This window comes from Mustela putorius, unplaced genomic scaffold, assembly GCF_011764305.1.
Source record: "Mustela putorius furo isolate JIRA1106 unplaced genomic scaffold, ASM1176430v1.1 tig00000430_pilon_pilon_pilon, whole genome shotgun sequence".
NCBI lineage: Eukaryota > Metazoa > Chordata > Mammalia > Carnivora > Mustelidae > Mustela > Mustela putorius.
This window is the reverse complement of record NW_025421377.1, coordinates 6,141,851-6,162,770: the sequence shown is the minus strand read 5'-3', so window position 1 is coordinate 6,162,770 and position 20,920 is coordinate 6,141,851. Positions and strand designations below refer to the sequence as shown.

Below are 20,920 nucleotides of genomic sequence, written 5' to 3'. Positions count from 1 at the left end.
ACCTATAACATTTTTACTCTTTGAATTTGCTGAAGTTTTCTTTGTAGCCAGGTTTAAGTGTTTATAAATGTTTCACAGACATACAAAAGTTTTCTGTTTCAGGAATGTAGGGTTTTGCCCTAAGATAGTGTTGGGAGGCAGCATGGCATAGAGTTTAGAGAAAGCAAAGACTTTAGAGAATATTTTTCTACTTTCTAATCTTCACTTTACCATATGACTGTGAGCATATCTGTAAGATATGAATGATAATGGTGTCTACTTCATAGAGTTCTTTTGAGGATTACATTATTTAATATTTGTAAAGTATTTAGAATAGAAATTAGCACATAGGAAATGCTATGTTACTTGTTATAGAAATAAAAATAATCAATTCATCTATGTCCTTACTGCTTTCTTTCTGCAGAATTGTCCAATACAGTCCAAAGAGATATCAAGTTAATATAAACTTTTTGGTGCTTTTGAGGATGGCTTGTGAGTTAAAACAGTATTCTGGTGCTATTTTCTTTTTAATTAAATTTTAAATTATTAAAGTGATAAATTTTTAAATATTTCCTTAACTTTTTAAAACTATATTTTAAAATATTTTTTTAATTTTTATTTTTTAAATTTCTTTTCACTGTTCCAGAATTCATTGTTTATGCACCACACCCAGTGCTCCATGCAATACATGCTGTATATATTCTCTAAAAAAATTTTTTTTGAACTTTTAAAGATTTCATTTATTTATTTATTTATTTGAGAGAGAGCAAGAGAGCTGGGGGTGGTGTGTTGGCAGAGGGAGAGAGAATCTGAAGTAGACTCAGCATTGAGCCTAGAGCCCAAGCAGGGCTTGATCCCAGGACCTTATGATCATGACGTGAGCCAAAACCAAAGTATGAACATTTAACCAACTGTGCCACCCAGGTGCCCCTAACTATATACTTTCAAATTGCATGTTTTTGGATTTTTCTTATCCTCACTGATTTTTTGTTTTACACTTGAACACACTTAAATAAAAAATTTTGCCCTTTTATAAACTTGGACCCAATCTCATTCTTCCTTAACTAAGTTTCCTTTTCTCCCACATAGCACATAAATAACCATTCTGATTAAACTTTAGAATGCTAAATTTTCTTCAGGGTAATTTGGGCAAGGAAAAATAGCCTGTGAAATCAGATTGGATTTGACATGTGTACTCCCAAAATTGTGTTAAATTTGTTCTTCCACAGTCCATTTATTTTTACCATTTCCAGTGCCTTTTTAAAACAAACAAACAAAAAGTGTAAATCCAAGTTTCTGTCTCATATTCCTTCTCCCTAAAGAAATTCCTTTAAGAGTTCTTGTGGTTCCTGTCTATTGGTAATGAATTATTTCAATCATTGATTATCTGAAAAAGTCTAATTTCCCTTCATTTGAAAGGATTTTCATTGAGTATAGAAATTTGGTTTTACAGAATTTCCTTTTCAGTATTTGAAAGGTGTTCCTCCATACCCTTTGGCTTTCATAGTTTCTGTTGAGAAGTCTGCTGACTTTCTCATCCTCCCTCCACAGATCTGAACCATTAGGAAGGCTTTCTCTCATCTTCCACCCTGCCCCAATCTTTCTCATGAGCGCCTGCTGTGATTCTGTGATTGAATGTGAATTCTCCTTTTATCTGCTACTCCCAGGATTTCTATGCTTTCATGATAGTCCAAGCTTGACTTTAGAAATTCTTTACAAATTTTAGCAGGAGGTTTCTTACCTGATTTTATGGAAAAATCTGCCTTACTTTCATACTCTGCTTCATATTAACTAGTATTCATATTTCTCCTTGGAGGTATCTATTTTTTCTTGGATTTCAGGCTAGTTGGTTGCCCTACAACCTCAGCCCTTTAATGGACCCCAGAAAAGTTGTAACTGTGAGATTATTCTGCTTTTGCTTTTTCTTAGGTTGTGAGTGATGCTCTTCCCAGATTTTAACATTTTAAGAGAAATCCATTTACTGAAATTTTAAGATTAATTGACAAATATTACTTAATGCATAAATCTAGTAAAAATGCAGTTCCTTCTTATGGCACTTTTATAACTTAATTTATTAAATTTCCTTAAAACCTGCACCATAAGTTATGTGCTATAAAGGTAATATATTAAATATATCGTATATATTGGGGCACCTGGGTGGCTCAATGGGTTAAGCCTTTGCCTTTGGTTCAGGTCATGATCCAGGGTCCTGGGATCAAATCTCACATCTGGGCTCTCTGTGGAACAGATATCATAAGAGAGGGAAGCTGGGGGTGTGGGGAAGCAGGCTCCCTGCTGAGCAGAGAGCCTGACATGCAGCTCGATCCCAAGACCCCGGGATCATGACCTGAGCTGAAGGCAGATGCTTCCCTTTTTTATGATCTCTGTCAAATAAATAAATAAAATATTAAAAATAAATAAATCACATATATTATATGTAGTATAAAGGTGATATATTAAAATTTCTTCTTAGTTATGCAAAATATCTGTTGAAGATAGCTACCATACCACAATTCCCATCCCATATGATTTCAGTGTAAGCTCACTACTTTCCATCAAGAGTTAGAAACTATTTTTCCATCCCTTTAAATTTGGGTGGGCCTTGTGACTCCTTCTAGCACTAGAATATTTAATATATATATTTAATATGTAATTGTGTTATATTTGTTGACTTCCACAGTCCATTTATTTTTGCCATTTCCAGTGCCTTTTTTTTTTTTAAACATGTAAATCCAAGTTTCTGTCTCATATTCCTTCTCCCTAAAGAAATTCCTTTAAGAGTTCTTGTGGTTCCTGTCTATTGGTAATAAATGCTTTCAATCATTGATTATCTGAATATGAGAGGAGTTATGCTAATCAATTTTTGGGCATAGCCCTTAACTCTTTTCAGTTTCCACTTCACTAGGTTAATGGAACTCCCAAGTCTTGCAGTGCTTTTACAGTCCAGGTTTCCTGGATTCTCCCTTAACACTCTGATGAGTCATGCAAACCATCCAAGGGTTGAGAGGAGGGAGAAGTTGTTTTAACACTTGTTTAAAGTCAACTCATCTTTTTTGTTATTTGGTTCTATTCTCAATTATTTTAATATTCTGTCAACAAATCTTACTAGATCATTAAATTACCTCTCATTAATTTTGCATATCCTTTTTGGTCTGATTTTGTGGCCACAATTCCAAAGTCATTCTGGTGATGACATCCCGAAGATACCCACCAGAATTATATATTTTTCAAAATCAAGTTGTTGTTCTATTTCTAACAGTGTTTGTTTTATATAGTTAGATGTCTGATATTTGATGCATACTTTGGTATTTAGTGCAAACTAGCTTAGGACTGTGATATCCTCCTTATAAAATGTCTTTTTTTTTTTTTTGCCTTGCTTAATGATTTTAGATTTCAATACCATTTTTGCTGATGTTAATATACTATTTCCGACCTTTTCATCTCTGCAGTTGCCTCTTTTCCTGCCCTTATTTCATCACATTGATAGAATTTAGTTGAATTTTGTGTTTGAAAGCCTTTGCTATTTACTTATTCAGCAAATATTTACTGAGCACCTTACTATGGCCTAGACTCTTTTAGACATTGGTGTATAAAACAAAGATCCCTGCCCTCAAGGAAGTCTATGGGAGTAGAAAGAAAATAAACCATATGCACAATAAATAAACAATTTACAAAGCACTTTGGAAGTCCTAAATGCCATGGAATAAAATAAAAGAGCACAGTATAAAGGATTGGGAATGCAGCAGAGAGGTTTGTAACTATAAATAGAGTCATCCTTCTAGGTCTTGTTGAGAAGGAGATATTTGAGTAAAAATTAAAGGAGGGAAGGGTCTGGCCATGTGGACATCTGGAGGAAGAGTATTCTAGGCAGAAAGAATAGCCAATACCAAGTTGTAAGATAGAGGTATGCTTGGTCTGTACAAGGGAAAGCAAGGAAGCCAGTGTGGCTGGAGTAGGGTAAAAGGGGAAAGTAGTAGATTAGGACTGAGAATCATCATGGATCAGACAATAGGGACATCATTGGTAACTTGGCTGAGTCTGCACAGCTCTGAAAAAATGGGAAGGAAATGCCATGTTCTTCATTCAGAATGTTGGTGGACATACTTCATCCTATTTTTTCTCTCCAATTTGCTTATTATGGATTTGATTTTTTTTTTACTTTTCCTTTTTCCTGATTTTCAAAAGTTTGAACATTCTTAAAGGCAGGATATCTCCAGTCTGAATTTCTTGTGTTTTCTGGTCTCTAGCCTAACCTCATTTCTGTCTTTGCCTGCCACAAGAAGAGGGAGGGAATTTTAGCCTTTCTTTCCTGCAGGCCCTGGGTACAGAAGAAGGAAGAGGGCTGTGTGTAACTTTGGATCGCTGTGACAGTCTGGGAAGGAAACAGATCTCATGGTTGTATCAGGTCATCAAAAACAGCTTCCTGGGGTCCCTGGGTGGCTCAGTGGGTTAAGCCTCTGCCTTCTGCTCAGGTCATGATCTCAGGGTCCTGGTATCAAGCCCTGCATCGGGCTCTCTGCTCAGCGGGGAGCCTGCTTCTCCCCAACCCCGCCACTGCCTGCCTCTCTGCCTGCTTGTGATCTCTGTCTCTCAAATAAATAAATAAAAATCTTAAAAAAATAAATAAAAAAACCCGCTTCCTAAAGGAGCCATTCCAAAGGTGACATAGAGATAGTGCTTCCAGTGCTAGTAAGAGTATGTGTTTTAGTGGGAGGATGGTGTCATTACCACAAAGGAGAATAGAAGCAATGACTAGAACACTGAGAAAGAGTTTGTACCCTCTGTTGGAAAACTAGTCACTTTATTAATCTAGAAGGGGAGTTAATTTTTATTTTTACTTTAAAGATTTATTTATTTCTTTCTTAGAGAGAGAGAGAGAGACAGAGAGACAAAGAAAGACCAGGGGGAAGGGCAAACGGAGATAGAGAGAGTAAATCTCAAACAGAGACCCTGCTGACCATAGAGCCCCCTCCCTACCCAAGAAGTTCAACCCCACCCAAGACACGAACACATATCCTTAGTCTAGGGGAATTTACTTTCTATTTCATTATATGAAAAACAAGTCACTCTATCTCAGTCTTTGGACTGATAGTCATAATTCACTTTTGGTTACAAAAAAAAAAACAAACAAATCTAGCTAGTCTAAGTGTATTCCAGATATCAGATGTTTTTCGGAGATCTAGTTAAACTTGGCCTGAACCCCAATACCACTGCCTGTGAGAATTCAGTCCTCACCAATCTCTGTGAACTCTTGGGTCACTTTCTCTTGCTTCTTCCTGCCTCCACACTCCCATATTGGCATGGGCTCTGCTAGTTCTGCCTCTTGTCTACCAGGCTTGTAAGTCTAGAAATTTCACCAGTTTTCCCTCATTAGTTCAGCATTTTGTGAGTGTAAAAACTTAAATGACCAGTCACTTTTCATGGCCTCAGTTCATTTTTTTGTCAAATATTTTCCTATTTAAGGAAGGGATACTGTGCTTATGATAAAAGAATAAATAAAGAGTGCACCAGCTGTAGTTGCTAGTAGATTTTTAGTGAGCCAATAGAAAAGAGTAATATACATTCCTTCCCAGGAAGAACAGAATAAAAACTAGCAGCCCATGGACAACTCTGAATGGACATACCATAAATCTGATAAACCACTCTCCAACAAATTCAGAGAACAACAAATGAGTTTTCGCAGTTCCCTTTGTTTCTCAACCACCACCATCTATATGAATTGTTAATATGTATGACAGTCCTATGTTGCAGTGAAAAGGCCATCAGAAAACAATTTTCCATTTGTGAAACCATTGCCAAATATTCCAGGCAGTATGATAGCCCATGTAACTAGAGTTCATTTTCAAAATATTAAAAATCAGTACACCACAGGCATCAACCAATAATAGACCAGACCAGTCAGACAAGGTGTCAGGAGTAAATACCTGGTACAGCCACATGATGGACACCAGCTGAGTATCTCCCTTACCTATAACCTAATAGCAACTTTGGAAATTCACATCATTTTGTGACCAAATGTTTCTTTTCTCTTTCCCTTTCCGAACTGAACCTTGTTTATCATGCATTCATTCAACAAAGACATCATTATACTTCTTCATGTGCTCTCCCAACCTTTCTCCAGCTCCCATTTCATTATCACCCACATAGGTATTATACCTAATAAAGTCTTGCATGTTTCATCATATCTTGGCATCTGTTTCTCTCAGTGTCCAGACAAACTCCCTCATGGCTGTATCAGAATCACAGACAGCAGAACTCACTTGTTACATTTGGATTTACCCCTGGATCACTTCCGAAGTTAATTTCATTTCCATAACTTTTGGCATGTGCTTTGGCAGAACCTGATTTTTATTTCTCATTCTGTCCCTCTTTCCATCGACTACTAGAATCTTAAGACTTCCTGATGAGGATCCACTTTTGCTTTTCTATGAAATCTCATGTGATCATTTCCAGGGGAGGAAGATGGTACTAACAGAAGCTAGCCATTTAAGCAAGGGTAAAGAGGGTAGGTGGTGTACAGATTCTATAGAATGGGGAGATTTGTGGGAGAGGAGATAGGGTACGGGGAGAAAGAATGGCAATCTGTTTAAAGAGTTTGGCTTTGAGATGACTGACTTTTGGGTCTGACTCGTCAGTGACTCCTGGTGTGTGGTTCATGGTTCCTTTATCCTGGAGAAGATAACTTGCTACATTGAAATGAGTTAAGGTAGACCAGAAACATCACAGAGCTTCTTTCAACTTCAAGTTCAAATCAGTTGGTGCATGCAGCAGGCCCTAGGGGCAGGGATGAGGAAGGTACACCCTAGCACCACAGTTATCCCTCTGCCAAAATTTCGCAGCTACATGACATTGAAGAATGAGCCTCTCACGGTACACCTGGCTTGCTGCCACACTCACACTGTAGTCAGAGCTGCAAGTTCAATGGGCAGATGGAACATGAACAGTGTTGATCCAGGTGCAGCCAAGTCACCTAGAAGGACTGGCCACCCTGGAGAGATACCTTAGTGAGAGTCATCTAACCTGGGGGTGTGAGTATGCCTGTGACAGGACATGTCAAAGCTGCACTTCTAGTCCACCTCCTGGGGCAACTCAGAGAAAGTGGGATTGGGCAGGAAGGGTGGCCTCTCTTCTTGCCAAACGGACCGCACCACTTCAGGGGGACAACCTGAACCAGAAGAACCAGCCTGGCCACCCTGAGGTGATGGCCAGCACTGATACTGACAAAGCCTCAAATTAAGACAGTACAAACAAGGAACTTGGACATCTAGGGCCTCTATTAACCCAGATTTGTTAATAACACAGCTCCTGGCTCTTAACTCTCCATAAATTCTCAGTGAACTGGGCTGAATGGATTTGAATGTGAAATGCAGACCTCTTCTCAGACATTCTCACATCCAAGGGGGAATGATTTCCTGCTCTCTACCTATACTCTGGCCCCTCGGCTGCAGCTGAAGTCAACAGTTCCAACTCAGGATTAGTTGAGCTACTCAGTAATGGGGGACTCCACAAAAGGTCCATGACCATAACAACCCCACGTTCCCATAATTGTCAAAGGACAGTAGGTTAAAGTATTCATTACTCTGTGATTATCTGAACTTCAGACTGGAAGTGCGGCTTTCAAGCTGACTTTGGGAGGAGATGGCAGCTCCCGCTGCAGAGTTCCCAGAACTGGACATGGGGAAGACTTCCCTCCTCATCAACCAAGCCCAGGTCCACTGCTCCACCTCATTATGGCTTCATGACCACCAAGAAGTCTACCCTTTTTTACTGCAGTCACCTTGTCATGGGGGTGTGACAGGGAGCCATGGAAATCAGCTCTAAGAAAGGCCTGAAAAGGCACCCAGCCAGGTTCATCATCCAAGTTGAAAAGGAGCATCTTCAAGCTGCTCATGATTCGAGAAAAGTCAAATGAACTTTCCTTTGCTGAGACTCTGTTAGTCAGAATCTGACCAAGAGGCCATCTCCTCATGAATGGTGAGTGGTGTTCATGATATTCTCTTTCTTATATTCTTTGACTTAAGAGAACTAAAGGACAGGCTTCTTGGCAATGATCTCCATTTTTGAGGACCTGCTCTTTCTTGGACAGAAGTGGAAGTTCGTTAGGAAGGAAAATATTTCCCCACCCCAAAAGTTGGTTTCCTCTGTGTTTATCACACCTGACAAGGCCAGCAAGATGACTCCCCTCTTGATTTCGCTTTTCCACTCCATCTCACTGGGGCATTTTGTGTGTGTGTGTGTGTGTGTGTATATGTAAGTCTTTATGTTACTAGTTATTATGAATTTTCAACTCCCTCAGGAAAAAGTTTGAAGAGGTCAGTCTCTTGGGCCTGGACTCTATAAGGCAGCAGAAAAGACAGCAAATATATTGGAGGGTTGTGGTGAGGAGATGGTAATTTTTTCTCCACTTAGGACTGATGGCACAAAAAACAGAATAAGATTACACCAGAGGCTTAAAAACTTTATGAAGTTTGAGGTGGGGATCTTTAAGAATGGCTTACAGAAGTAGACTGACTCCACCTTAAAGGAATTTCAATCCTACAGATACAAATATCTACAGATATTTCTGTCACCTGCAGAGAATAGGTCTTTTTCAGATTCTTCCCAAGGTGCCAGCAGTTCTGACTGTGGTCATGAAACTCTGAGACCATATATGAGAAGTAATTAGTCTTTCTACCTTCTCAGAGAACCCACCCCTACCATATGAAGACTGTAAAGCTGTAAAAGGCCAGATTCTCTGGGGTGACACATTTAGATTCTAGAAGCAGGTTAAGATCCTGTTCTTGGGGGCCCTCTACATAGCTAAGGGCCCGGATAAGGCTGTGTGGGCACCTGGGAAGATGATGAGCCCTAAAATCAAGAAGAACTACACTCCAATATTGGCTCTGCCATTTACTAGCTGGGCAAAGTCGGGCAAGTGCTTTTTAACAACTTGGAGCCTTCAAACAAGAAGAAACAAGCCCATTCCCTCCTTCATGCAATTGCACCTGTGGCCACTCCTCTATTATGACAATTTCCACCTTTGATTGTTTAATCATTGGTCTTAAACTCCACTTGTCCTTTGACTATGAGTTCCTGAAAATAGTTTCTTCTTATCCTTGTCATCGACTCGTATGTTAGTGGTATTTAATAAATTTGTTGAATAAGCGAGTGAAAGAATGAATGAGTGAATAATGAATCTAGACTGTGGTAGGACTACTATAACACTTCAGTGGGTTAAAATCTGTTCCCTTTCCGAAGTCAACAGGCCTAGACTGCTGCGAGAAGGAAGGGCATCCTCAAGATTTAACTTGATGTGAGTTTCTCCATCTACCCCCCAACCCACTCCACCGCCTCCCTTTGTTTTATATTCATCTTTAGTTCTTTTAACTAATCTTTATCACAGGGATTGGGCTAAGTTCCCTCCCAGCCCTGGCTGAGTCCTGAGGGTCTATGAAAAGCCGTGTTCCTTACCTGGCTGTCTAGAGAGGAGACGATCTTTTAAAAGTGGCAATCCGTGAAACACTTGCTGAAGTAGTGTGGCCAGCATGGGACAGGCACAGACCTTGGGTAGGTCACAGAAGGTTCTGTAAAGAAGATGGCATTTGAGCTGAGCCCTGTGGGTGGAGAAGGAGTTTCCCAGACTGAGGGAGGAGTTTACCTGAGTCTCAGGTCTGGCTGTAATCAGCTGGGCATGTCAGACAAGTTACATCACCTCTCAGAGACAGTTTCTTCATCTGTTAAGTAGAGTTAGTTCCTAGGATTTCTGCCAGGATCTGGTAAGAGAACACAGATAAAGTGCATATCGTCAATCCAGGCAATGGTAAATGCACAATAAATATTGGGGTATCACCTGGGTAAAAGCCTGGAAGTGAGAGATGCAGATTACTAGGGGAACCACAAACAGGATTTGGGATAGCTAAGGAGAACCGTGGTAAACAGTACCTCTCCCCCATCTGGGTTTGGGATAATTTGAGAAAATTCAAAAGAGTAATTATGGAGGCAAAAATACCACCTTCTAGAGGTGCCTGGCTCAGTGGGTTAAAGCCTTTGCCTTCGGCTCAGGTCATGATCCCAGGGTCCTGAGATTGAGCCCCGCATCGGGCTCTCTGCTCAACAGGGAGCCTGCTTCCTCCTCTCTCTCTCTCTCTCTGTCTCTCTGCCTACTTGTGATCTCTGTCAAATAAATAAATAAATAAAATCTTTAGAAAAAAACCCACCTTTTAAATGGTGATTCTAACCTGGAGACCAGCACCTGGAACAAGGGAAAACAGAACTTGAAGATCCCAGGACAGAGCAGACCTGGCAGTGGCAGTTTCTCAAAAGGAAGCATGCCCAGAGAGGACTCAGAGCATGGCATGGCACAGGGAAAGTCCGGCTCACTCCCAAGACAGGAAAGGGAGGCGCAAAAGTGAGCTTACCTGGCTTTTCTTTCCCATTTCCCCAGTCAGGGACTCCCAGAGTTGGAGTGTGGAGCTGGCCGGGGTTTGCTTTGGAAACCACTTTCCTGTGGAAATGGGGGTGGGAGGCATTACTCCTCTCTGACACAGGGTGACTTGGGCAAGGTGGAAGGTGGATGGTGTTCTGTGGATGAGAAAGATAAGATGTTGATGAGTTTTGATGGGCAAGCAGAGACCAGATCCTGAAACGCCTGGGGCGTCAGTCAAGGAGAATGAACTGAAGGCGGGGGTGACCACCGAGAGGGAAGGAAGAGACCCTAACCAGGAGTACCAAGGAGAGCGACGAGTACAGCAGGCACCGTAGGACATCCCTAAATAGTGGTGCCAGGCTTCAGGCTTATGGGAAGAAAGAAGGCTAGCCCCATGGTCCCACCAGGTCAGTAGGAAATTGAAGATGCTGGTACAGAAATGGAATCTGGGCTAGATAAGCTGGAAGTGAAAAACGGTACAGAGCAGATATCCGTGGGCCCCCTCCAGGCACCAGGGACCACCATCAGTGCAGAGAAGAAGGCAAAGATTGAGGAAGGGAGTGAAAACCTGAATGATTGAGAATACAGCAGAGAACAACATTCTCAGATTTTCTGAAATGGAAAATTTGGAGGTGATAAGAAGATCCAAGGGGTGGCCCTAAGAACCGGCAGTGTACGAGCACCTGGGTGATTCAAATGGTTAAGCTTCTGCCTTCAGCTCAGGTCATGATCTCCAGGTCCTGGGATCAAGCCCCAGATCTGGCTCCCTGCTCAGGGAGCAGTCTGCTTCTCCCTCTCTCTCTCCTCCCCCCTGCTTATACTCTCTCTCTCAAATGAATCAATAAAATCTTTAAAAAGAAGAAGAAGAAGAGGAAGAAGAAGAAGAAGAAGAAGAACTGGCAGCTTAAGAGGAGCAAATGTAAATGTCCTCATAGTTGAGGAGGTCAAGGATGCTTGAGGGGTCATCTACAAGGACATGGAAGCCCTTAGAACGAGGCCAAAGTTAACAAGGAGAAGAGATATTTTATATCTTTGATATATGGCATTGGGTCAATCAATATAACTGTAAAAGAAGGAACCAATAAAGAAACAAAGACATGACAACCATCACCAAAACATAGTGACAACCATCACCAAAACATAGACTAACCCATTTGGTTTACACAGGAATGGAGTCATAGAAACATAAAGATACTTACAGGTATGGAATATAGGCCTTGTGATAATTACAGAGACCGCAACAACGAAGTCCTTCTGTGTATGTGTGCTAGAGCAGAGAGGGTACTGGCCACAAATGTAGACCAAGTTCACAAACTAGGTGCCAAGTCCAATAGCTGAGGTACTCTCTCCTCCCCAAAAAGCACACAAAGTAGAAACTGTCTGCTCCTAAACTGTAGATCCATAAAATGTTCTAGAAGCTCATCTGCACAGCAGGCAATACCCAGGCCATGAGTTTCTTGAGAGAACCACATTCTCCTCCACATACACAGAACCAGACAACATCTATCACAGCTGCTGATCGCTGTGATTATTACTATTATTTTCTATAATTGCCTTTGTAGGATCTGCTTATTTGCTTCATGCTAAGCACTTGTAATTAGCCAATGAAAGATTTGGGGTTAAGCTAGTTAAAAAAAAAAAAAAAAACCTGAGGCCAAGATGATGGAATGTATACAGCCAATTCCATCTCATAACACCAGGTACTTGCAGCCAAAGTGGCTTTTTCTTGAGATGTGTATATTAAAATCACATGGACTGTGTTTTGTTGTGGCATTTAGTCATCTGAGACAACTCTACAAATATGCCATAAAAAAAAAAAAAGAAGCAAACAGGGGCAAAGTAATTCTGAGGAATCACGAGGCATGCTCTTAGCAATAGGTTCATTGCCAGGAGGAATCCTTGAGAATGCCAACCTTCATTGTGTTGATCGAGAAGGAAAGAGCTTTGAAACCAGACCTTCTTTCCCCACTTAGATTTCCCTGTCAGGATACATAAAAGAATTCAAGCTAATCAAAAAGCCCAAGTGAGCTGGCTGGTTAACTAGGACAGGCCCAACCTTGAGTTCAGAGAGATTTCTAATGCATTCCACCTGTCCCTCCAGACGACCGTATTTATAGGATATAAGGACTGCAGAGGAGGCGTGTCTCTGAAGATCATAAGGTAGCCAAAATGGCATCTCCTAGAGATTTACCTCCGCACTGAAGACATGGTCATTCTTTATTTTTCCTGGAGAAGTGTACTCTTGATCCCCTTTTTCGGTTCCACACCCATCTCCCTCCCACACCTCTCCTCTGGCAACCACCTGTTTGTTCCCTGTACTTAAGGGTGGATTTTTCAGTTGGTTTCTTAAAACGTTGTCACTCTTAATAAATTACTCCATGCTCAAGATGTTGAATTTCTTTCTTCCTTTTTTCCTCCAATTAAAAAAGCTGCTTATTCATCTTGAGAGTAGTAGCCAGTAACACAGTAAAGACCCGAAGCAGTCAGTCCTTGAGGGTCTTCAGAATTTGGTCCCACCTTACCTGTCCAAACTGAGCATGCCATGGATCTTCTTCCCTGGCCTCCCTCTGCTCGCCCACCACCACTTCCTCCTCAACACACACAGGCTGCAATAATCCCTGCCCCCATCTACACTGCCACCACGTCTGGAACTGTGTGCCCTTCCCACCATCTTGCCAATCCATCAGACTTCTCCATGAAGTCTTCCCCGATGGCACCAGCCAACACCACTCTGTTCCTTTCCCGATTATCCCTCCACCTTCTGTGAAACAAGACCTAGAAGTTACACCGTCTTTGGACTTTCATCTTGACGATTCTGAGGTTACCTCTCAGCTAAAGGGTGCCATGGTGGTTCAGCAAGGACTAGTGGGTCCCCTGTCTGGTGTGTAGGGGGAAGAATGGAACATTGTGCGTGTAGGTATTTGCCAAGCCAGGCTCAACCACCCATCATGGTTGTGGTTCGTACTGGAACTTAACTTTACATGGTCTCATATTATCCAGTTGTAGGTAGTTCTGTGTTCTTAAGGCTGTCCTGATGAGATGTTCCGATTTTAAAGGTATAGACTGTTGGATTTTTACAGAGAAATCACCCTAGAAGATACTATTGAGATTTACAATTGATCATTCTGATGAGGCCCCTCAAGTTGATCTTCCATTCCTGGGGTGGGTTTGACAGGTTTCCAAACGGTGATGTCAAGTAATGCATTCAGAGTGTGTTTCCTCATAACTATATGCATAAATACGTGCATCTGTTATATATGCCTATATTTGCATATGTATATATGTTCTGTACACATATAGTCTACGTAGAAACCAGATTAATAACTCATTTGCAGCTGAAGACACTTCTTCCCAGAAACTTACACACACCCCCAGGGCTACTTCCACAAGATACTTCCTTCTGAATAGAGGAGGGGTTAGAAATTTAGTTAGTGTCCAAGAGGTTGCCTGGTGAGCATAAAATCAGAAACTCTCCTCCCTTTCTTTCCACTGGCTAAAACTGCTCTGGGCCAGCTACTTGCTGGCTGGGCTGCCCTTAAGTTCTCAGCCTTCCTATGCCTTGGATTTCCCAGCTTTAAATGCAAATAGTACCTAACATCTAGGACTGTTGTAAAATGTGCTTAGAACTGTAAGTAGCCCCCAGTAAGCACTTATTCGATGTCAGCTTTTTATGCTTATTACTTAAATCTCTTCACCAATCGTTTAGAAATATCATTTCCTTCATAATGTCACAGCCCTAATGGAATAAAGAAGCCCATATTGATTTTTTTTTAACCTTTAGAGATTGTTCTAAATCTAGGTATAGCAAGATGCACCTCACTGAGGATGGCTGATTGTGTAAAATGTATCTACTTTTTTCTCTTTCTCTTCATTTAATACAACCACACCAGGGAGCAAATTCCCCTCCTGCCTCAACTCTTGTTCTTAATTTTTATTCATCAGGCCATCCTTACAGAAGGCCAAGTGTTTGTGAATCCAGCAAGTAAAGCCCATAGCCAGGAGGCCTTTGGATAAAGCATCATGCACTGTCACTTCCTACAAGCTCTCCCCTGGCCCCCCAAAACACATAGCTCCCCCATCAAAAAAACAAAAACAAACTCAAAAACACACAGAAAAAATCTGTCTGTGATTCCATTCTCTCTGGGGACAGACTTGGAGGCCCTAGAAAAACGTAAGGCATGATTGACACACAGGGAAGGCAGGTAGACCCAAGAGTGTCAGAGGTTGAGCCTTCTAGATGATTCATCAGGTTGGTGGCTCGCCCTGCCCTTCTCAGGGCGCAGGGGACACCCTATCCAAGTGAAGAAGAAGCCTGTGTTTTGCTTTTGTTTCTCAGTTGAGAATAAGCTGAGGGACTGGTACTTTTCCTGAATGACCCGCATGGAAAAGGGTTTGCCTCTTCTTGTTAACACTGAAGGAGAGGCCACACCAACCTTAGTTTCTGTTGGAGAAAAATATGCATGGGAGTTTTTTGTTTTGTTTTGTTTTGTTTTTAAAGATTTTCATTCTCTTCACAGTGCACCCGGGTCCCAGGTGGGGAAGGTGGTGTGCCATCTGGGATAGCTGGGGGAGAGGAGCCCGCTCTCCTCCTGGTGAAGTATGCAGAGTCCGCCCTGCTCCTTCTTCCCTCCCTGGTGGTTTCACAAGGTCTTGGATGATTGGCTGAGCCCAAAGTTGAGGCCAAGAGAACAGAATCAAGACTTCCTTCCTTTCCTCTTCTGCCCCTCCCCCTCTCACTGATTCCTCTTCCTCCACCCCTCCCCCAGCCAAGCCACTAACCTACTCACCCAACGACCGACCATAACCCACCGAAGCAGTACAATGTTCGAACCCATGGAACCAAAGGGTTTCTGGTATCAGGAGAAGAGGGACACAGAATAAGGCAGTGGGGAATAGGAATTTCTACTTTTTTTTTTTCCTTCAAGGGGAATAAAAAGTCTCTCTGGACCAGCAGACCATCTCCTGGGAGGGAGAAGCCACAATTTCCCCAGGTAGCACATTCCAGAGAATGAATGAATGGTCGGGAGATGCTGGGGGTGGGGGGGGGGGTAGAGGTGGGGGCAGAAATACAATTTCATTTAATACAATGCAGGCAGTTGTTTACAATAGTCTGAAAGATGCCAAAGGGCTTAACAGTCAGTCATTATAGCTCCCAGCTGGTGCAGTGCGCGGGCAGAGCTGAGCTTGGCGTTCCTGTCAGCCTGCTGGCAGAGCTGAAGCAACACCGTGACTTGCCCAGGGTCACACAGCACGCTTGGGACAGAAATAATTCTGACTCCTTCTTCCTGGCTGTAATTCAGCAGACAAAGCCACCTTATTACTGTACCATCATTCAAATCTGAATCATTTAAATGGCTGCTAATTGCAGGCTTAGAGGGAACTGTCAGCTCCATGTGACTAACAGCCCAGGAAGCCGCCGTAGGAAAGACCCAAGTTTTACAAACTCCTGAATATGGAATTAAAACGCTGTCCTCCCGCCGGTGTGGGAGGAGGAGAAAAAGCATTTGAAAACCCCCGACCTTGAAACTGCCAACCAGTAGCCTGTTTAGATTTTTTTTTTTTTTTAATGAATTTGAAGTGTCACCTCCAGTTTTTAATATCGGAACAGAGAAGCACTGGATTCAAAGGGATGCTATTCAGAACAGCTTTTGAGGGCAATTCTCAAATGTTTTCCAAGCGGTCGAGGGATCTTCACACTCTTCTTTCTTACGCCCATCAACACACTGTCTCTGTGTTTAAATTTCCTTTTGAACTCTTTTTTATAGGTAGCTATTTGGGAAGGGGGAGAGAGGAAGGGGCCGCGGAAGCCACCATGCTTGTAAATTCAGATCTGTCCACGGGGTTGGGCACGTGCTGTGCTCAGGAAAGAAAGTAAATTCCAGTGGGCCAATTGCTCTAACTGATTCATCTGTCTGCACAGAGACGCCACCTACCTGCTCCCAGGTATTCAGGTAAATGACAGGTGGGCGGGACCTATACTGACTGTTTCAATAGCTAAAGGCCCAGCAATGTTTTATCTGTGAGGCTCCCGTGATGTCACACGTTTCCTGCTCTCGACCAACCAATGCCCTCCTCCTTCCTTAGGCACCTGTGCACCAAGGTTGAGCCTGGTCACTGCTCCGGGAGCCCCAGGAACTGCCAGATTCACCCACAAGGCATGGGAACTTCGGGGCTGCGGCTGCCTTGAGTGCCCGGGACACGCACTGGAAAAGGTGAGTTGAAACCCTTCATTTTTCTCTTTTGGCATTTAGACCCCTGGCCCCTGAGGGATCTCTCTGAATGAGGAAATTGAACGAAAAAATAAAAGCTGAATGACTTAGCCCGGGTGTTTGTCCCACAGGGAGAAGCTCTTTTGAGAGGGAAGAGCAGAGAGATGCCTTTGACATTTGGGTTGTACAGGAAAATTCTCCCAGGCCAGATATTTAATCCTTTTTGTTTCTCTTAATCATTAAGCCAGGCTCTGCTTGTCTGGAAGTTGATCTGATTTTTTTTTTTTTTTTTTTTTTTTTTTTAACCCTGGAGTGGAGTGCAGTGGAGGCTTTTTTGAAACTGAACTCAAAGACTCAGACCTGTTCAGCCCGTTTTAAGGGAGGGTTGGGAGGCCAGGGCCGAATGAATTCAGAGTTGCCTTATTTTTGCCTCATTTGCCTTATTTGGCCTTACTTCTCTGCGTTTGTCGCACCAGAGGCAATTTCCATCTGAACCTGTGAGATGACCTTACATGTGGCCACCCCCCCCCCCGCCCCCGCCACCCCTGCCAGAAGTCCGGTGCTCAGACGACTACCTTCTGCTGCCCTTCTCAGAGGCCAACACTCATTTTCCTCCCTCTTTCTTCTCTAAAAAAGTCTACTGGGTTTTATTTTTTCTTTGTTGACGTTCTTAAAAAACCACTTTGCAGTCCGGATTAGAGCTGTTTACATCCAGACCTGGACTGGCTGCCTGCTGACCTTTGGTTAAAGTAAAGATTATTTCCTCCATGCTTAACAAGAATGAATGTAACTTCAGGTCGGATTTTTAACATTTTTTTTTTTTTTCAATTCTTCCACCTTTCTTTTTCTCTTTTAATAGCAAATCTACCGAAAAGACTGTTCTGCCAGGACTTTTTTTTTTTTTTTTTTTTTTTTTTTTAGTAATTTTACCTCTAGGATCCATTTTTGTTTTCTTAATCCTGATCTGCCAGCCTGTCTTACTTCTGTTCTTGACAGCCCAAGAGCCACACTCTGCAGCCAGCACTGTCCTTAGAGAAAGGAAAATAAACCCAGTCCCCTGCCGGGATGAGCTGGAAACTGTAGAGGGAGAAATGAACCAGCCAGGGAACATTTCATTCTGGATTCATCAGTGACTTTTCTGAGATCTGTTTGCAAAGATCTTTGCAAAGGAATAAGCTGTTGGGAGTTACACTCATTTTCATTCCCCTGGAAATTCAAGGCGCTTGTCAACTCTCCAGAAGGAAAAATGGAAATAAGCTGAGCAAAGTTTGGTCTCAGACCCTTGCTTCTCACCACTGAGAATCTGCCTGGGGCCTTGTTGCCAATTTCTCTCTCCCTCCTTGGAAGCTCATAATGTTCTCGCACTGACTTTTGTCTGTTCTACTCCCCCCACTCCTCCACCCCAGTGCTGTATTTGGATGGTGGCTGCAAGGTTGTCGCTTAGCAGTATTCTCACTTGATTCAGAGCTTTGTCAGCAGAAGAAAAGAAAGGGTCTCCTCCATCCTGACTGTTTCTGGAGAGGACCGTGTCTTTAAAGTCACAGACCTCTCCACGAGACGCATTCCTCTGGATTACCATGGACTGTTAGCTCTTTGCACAGCAGTGATGTTACGATTAAATACCTTTCATCACTGTATGTCAAGGTCCTTCCCCACTAAAGGAACACAGCTCAGGATGCTATGCCTCCAGATAGAAGAAAGGAAAGAAAATATGGAGGCTGGAATCCAGAGTCAGGTTATCTAGAAGGCACTTGGTCTCTTGGATAATTTACACACAAGTATTGTCCAGAGGGGTGAAGGACCCACAGCGGCTTCCTGCCTGTAGTAATCCCATCTCTTGGTTCAAGTGGCGATAGGTCTGACTGGAAAACACACTGTGTCTTCCATGCATACTCATGAGCAGGTTACTGGACTTCTCAGAACGTCCGTTTCTTCGTCAGTAAAACAGGAGACGAGCCTTATGATTGAAGTGCTCATGAGAAGCACATGGGGTAACACGCGGAGGGTGTCGAGTGACCAGTGACTGGCGCTACAGGGGACCAAATAGAGGTGCGGGCCATTCTTGAAGGAATTTTCCTGGGTGCCCGACAGAGGTAGTCTGACCTTACCAAGATAAAAGATCTGCGGTTGCCATCATTAGGAACCCTGATAGCTCTTGTTATGGTATTAATTGTACATAATTAACTCCGATGTTAACAGTTCAGAGAAAGAAAATAGGCAGGAGGCAGGAGAACGCTTAAACTGCGTCACACGAGCCAGGCCAGTCGGTCTCTGCCAGCTCCCGAACGTGCTTAGGAGCTGCTGTCCTCCTGCCTTTCCCACGGCAAAGCTCTCACACCCCAACAGACACACCGAATGTGGTCCTCCGCAGGCCTGCCGGGAAAATGTTCCTGTTGTCGTCGGCTGTAATCTGACTTGGCAGGCGACCTTTTCTGCTTTCAACCATGCTCTCTCTCCTGGGCAGGGTGGGTGCTGGGTTTCCTCCAATCTTGCAGGTAAACACCCTTAGCCACAACCTGGTGATCTGCCATGCCAAGTCACCAGGACGAGAGGGAGGTGGCTAGTTGGGAGCCTGCCCTGCACTGGGGAAGGGGGCTTGTAGCTCCCTTGGAGATGATCGCCTCAGTTCTGGAATATCCCATGCCATTGAAGGACCTTGAGGCATGGCAGGAGAGCAGAGATGTTCCCAGGCTCCTCTAAGTCTCACCCTATCCTGAAAAGCTAAGGCAAGTTTTCATCATTCACCAGCTGATTGAGGACAAGGGTTCATAACCTCAACCCTACTCCTGGTATGCTTAGAGGGTCCTGGAGAGGAACCTCAGCCTCCCTGCCCAGCAGTGTCCATGTTTATTTACCTTCTGTTAGCATCAGATTGCCGGGGTTCCAAAGCCAGCGCTCTCTTATGTTAACAGTGTGACCTGTGATGGTGATTGGACCCCCTTACCCCAGCTATAAAACAGGCTCGTTATGAGGAAGAAATGAGCGCGGTGTCCAAAGTGCTTAGACTACTACCTGACACAATGTGAGCTCTTGCTACTATTATTTTTCTAAAGGAAGTTGGAATGTGACAGATCTGGGTTCGAGACCCGATTCCACAACATAATGGACATAAGCCGCTTCATGCCTCTCGGTCGCACATAGCCTCATCTGGAAAATGGAATACTTTCCAAAGCCAGTGCTGTGGTAAGGATCAAACAGGAGATGGTTTCGTGCGAAGTGCCTGGTCCATGATAGAGTAGGGGCTCAATCAGTTAACCCTCGTTGGATTAGTACAGGCATAGCTTTTGGTACACGCAGTACATACGTGACTGGATTGCAGTTTGCAAATACTGCATTTTTTTTTTTTACAAGTGGAAGAGTTGTGGCAAGCCTCCCTCTAGCACGTCCATCAGTGCCATTTTCCCAACAGCATTTGTTCCTTTGTGTCGCCATGTCACATTTTGGTAATTCTCACCGTATTTCAAACTTTTCATTACCATTACACGTGTTATGGTGACGTGTGCCCAGTGATTGCGACTCACTAGAAGCTCAGATGATGGTTAACATTTTTTAGCAAGAAAGGATTTTTAAATTAAAGTCCACACATCGCTTTTTTAGATGTAATGCGATGCCATGTGTAATAGACTATGATAGAGTTTAAACTTATATACGCACTGGGAAACCAAAACATTCCCTTGACTGGCTTTATTATGCTATCTGTTTTGTTGTGAACTCGCCTTATTGTGGTGGCCTGGAACTGAACCCCATCTGTCTCTGAGGTGAGCCTGTAGAGGAAACAATGATTATTTCGGTTAAAGTCCGCCTTCTCAGGTCATGCTACAGTTTGGACATAGCAATGTTGGAAAGAGTAGTCAGCAGAGGGCCAAAGACTCTTTGAGAATAACAGATTTCCCAAAAGGCCCCCAAAGGTTTAGACAGAAAGCCCGTTAACATGGATGATCTTGTTTATCTTGGAGCTCCAGGGTAGGGTAGCTGCCCATCGAAAGGCCTGGTCTTCTGCAGACCTGTGGTGGGAGGATTCCATGAGGTCCATAAACAGTGGGTTCTCCCAGAGCAGCGATTCCCAGCTCCCTGGCTTCCAGAGTCTCCCTTTTGGATGTGAATTCCACAGTTGAGTGGTGAAAAGAGGTTCTGCTGCTGGGATTCTGACCACTTGAAAGGCCATTCTTATAAGACGCTGCCAAGAGAGGACTCACGAGGGTGGCTCTGATATGTGTCCTCCTCATCACTTCAGCATTCATGGACCTCCTGCAGGTGACACATAACTATTCCTGATATTTATGGGTTGGCACCACGCAGACTCGCTTTTATGTGGGTGGCATATTTC

The 20,920-nt window shown here is 43.1% G+C and overlaps 1 protein-coding gene across 3 annotated transcripts in view; it reads left to right on the top strand.

Moving 5' to 3' along the window:
- LNX1 (ligand of numb-protein X 1) overlaps positions 1-20,920 on the top strand; it is a 176,376-nt gene that overhangs the window by 42,921 nt on the left and 112,535 nt on the right. Inside the window, exons 2-4 of one of the 3 annotated variants that reach the window (XM_004764957.3) lie at positions 15,310-15,375; positions 16,150-16,335; positions 16,469-16,596. The gene's annotated coding sequence lies outside the window, so the exon portion shown is untranslated. Of the gene's footprint in view, positions 1-15,309; positions 15,376-15,935; positions 16,336-16,468; positions 16,597-20,920 lie in introns of those variants that run through there. The other 2 variants (XM_045079748.1, XM_004764959.3) reach the window with 2 other exon arrangements.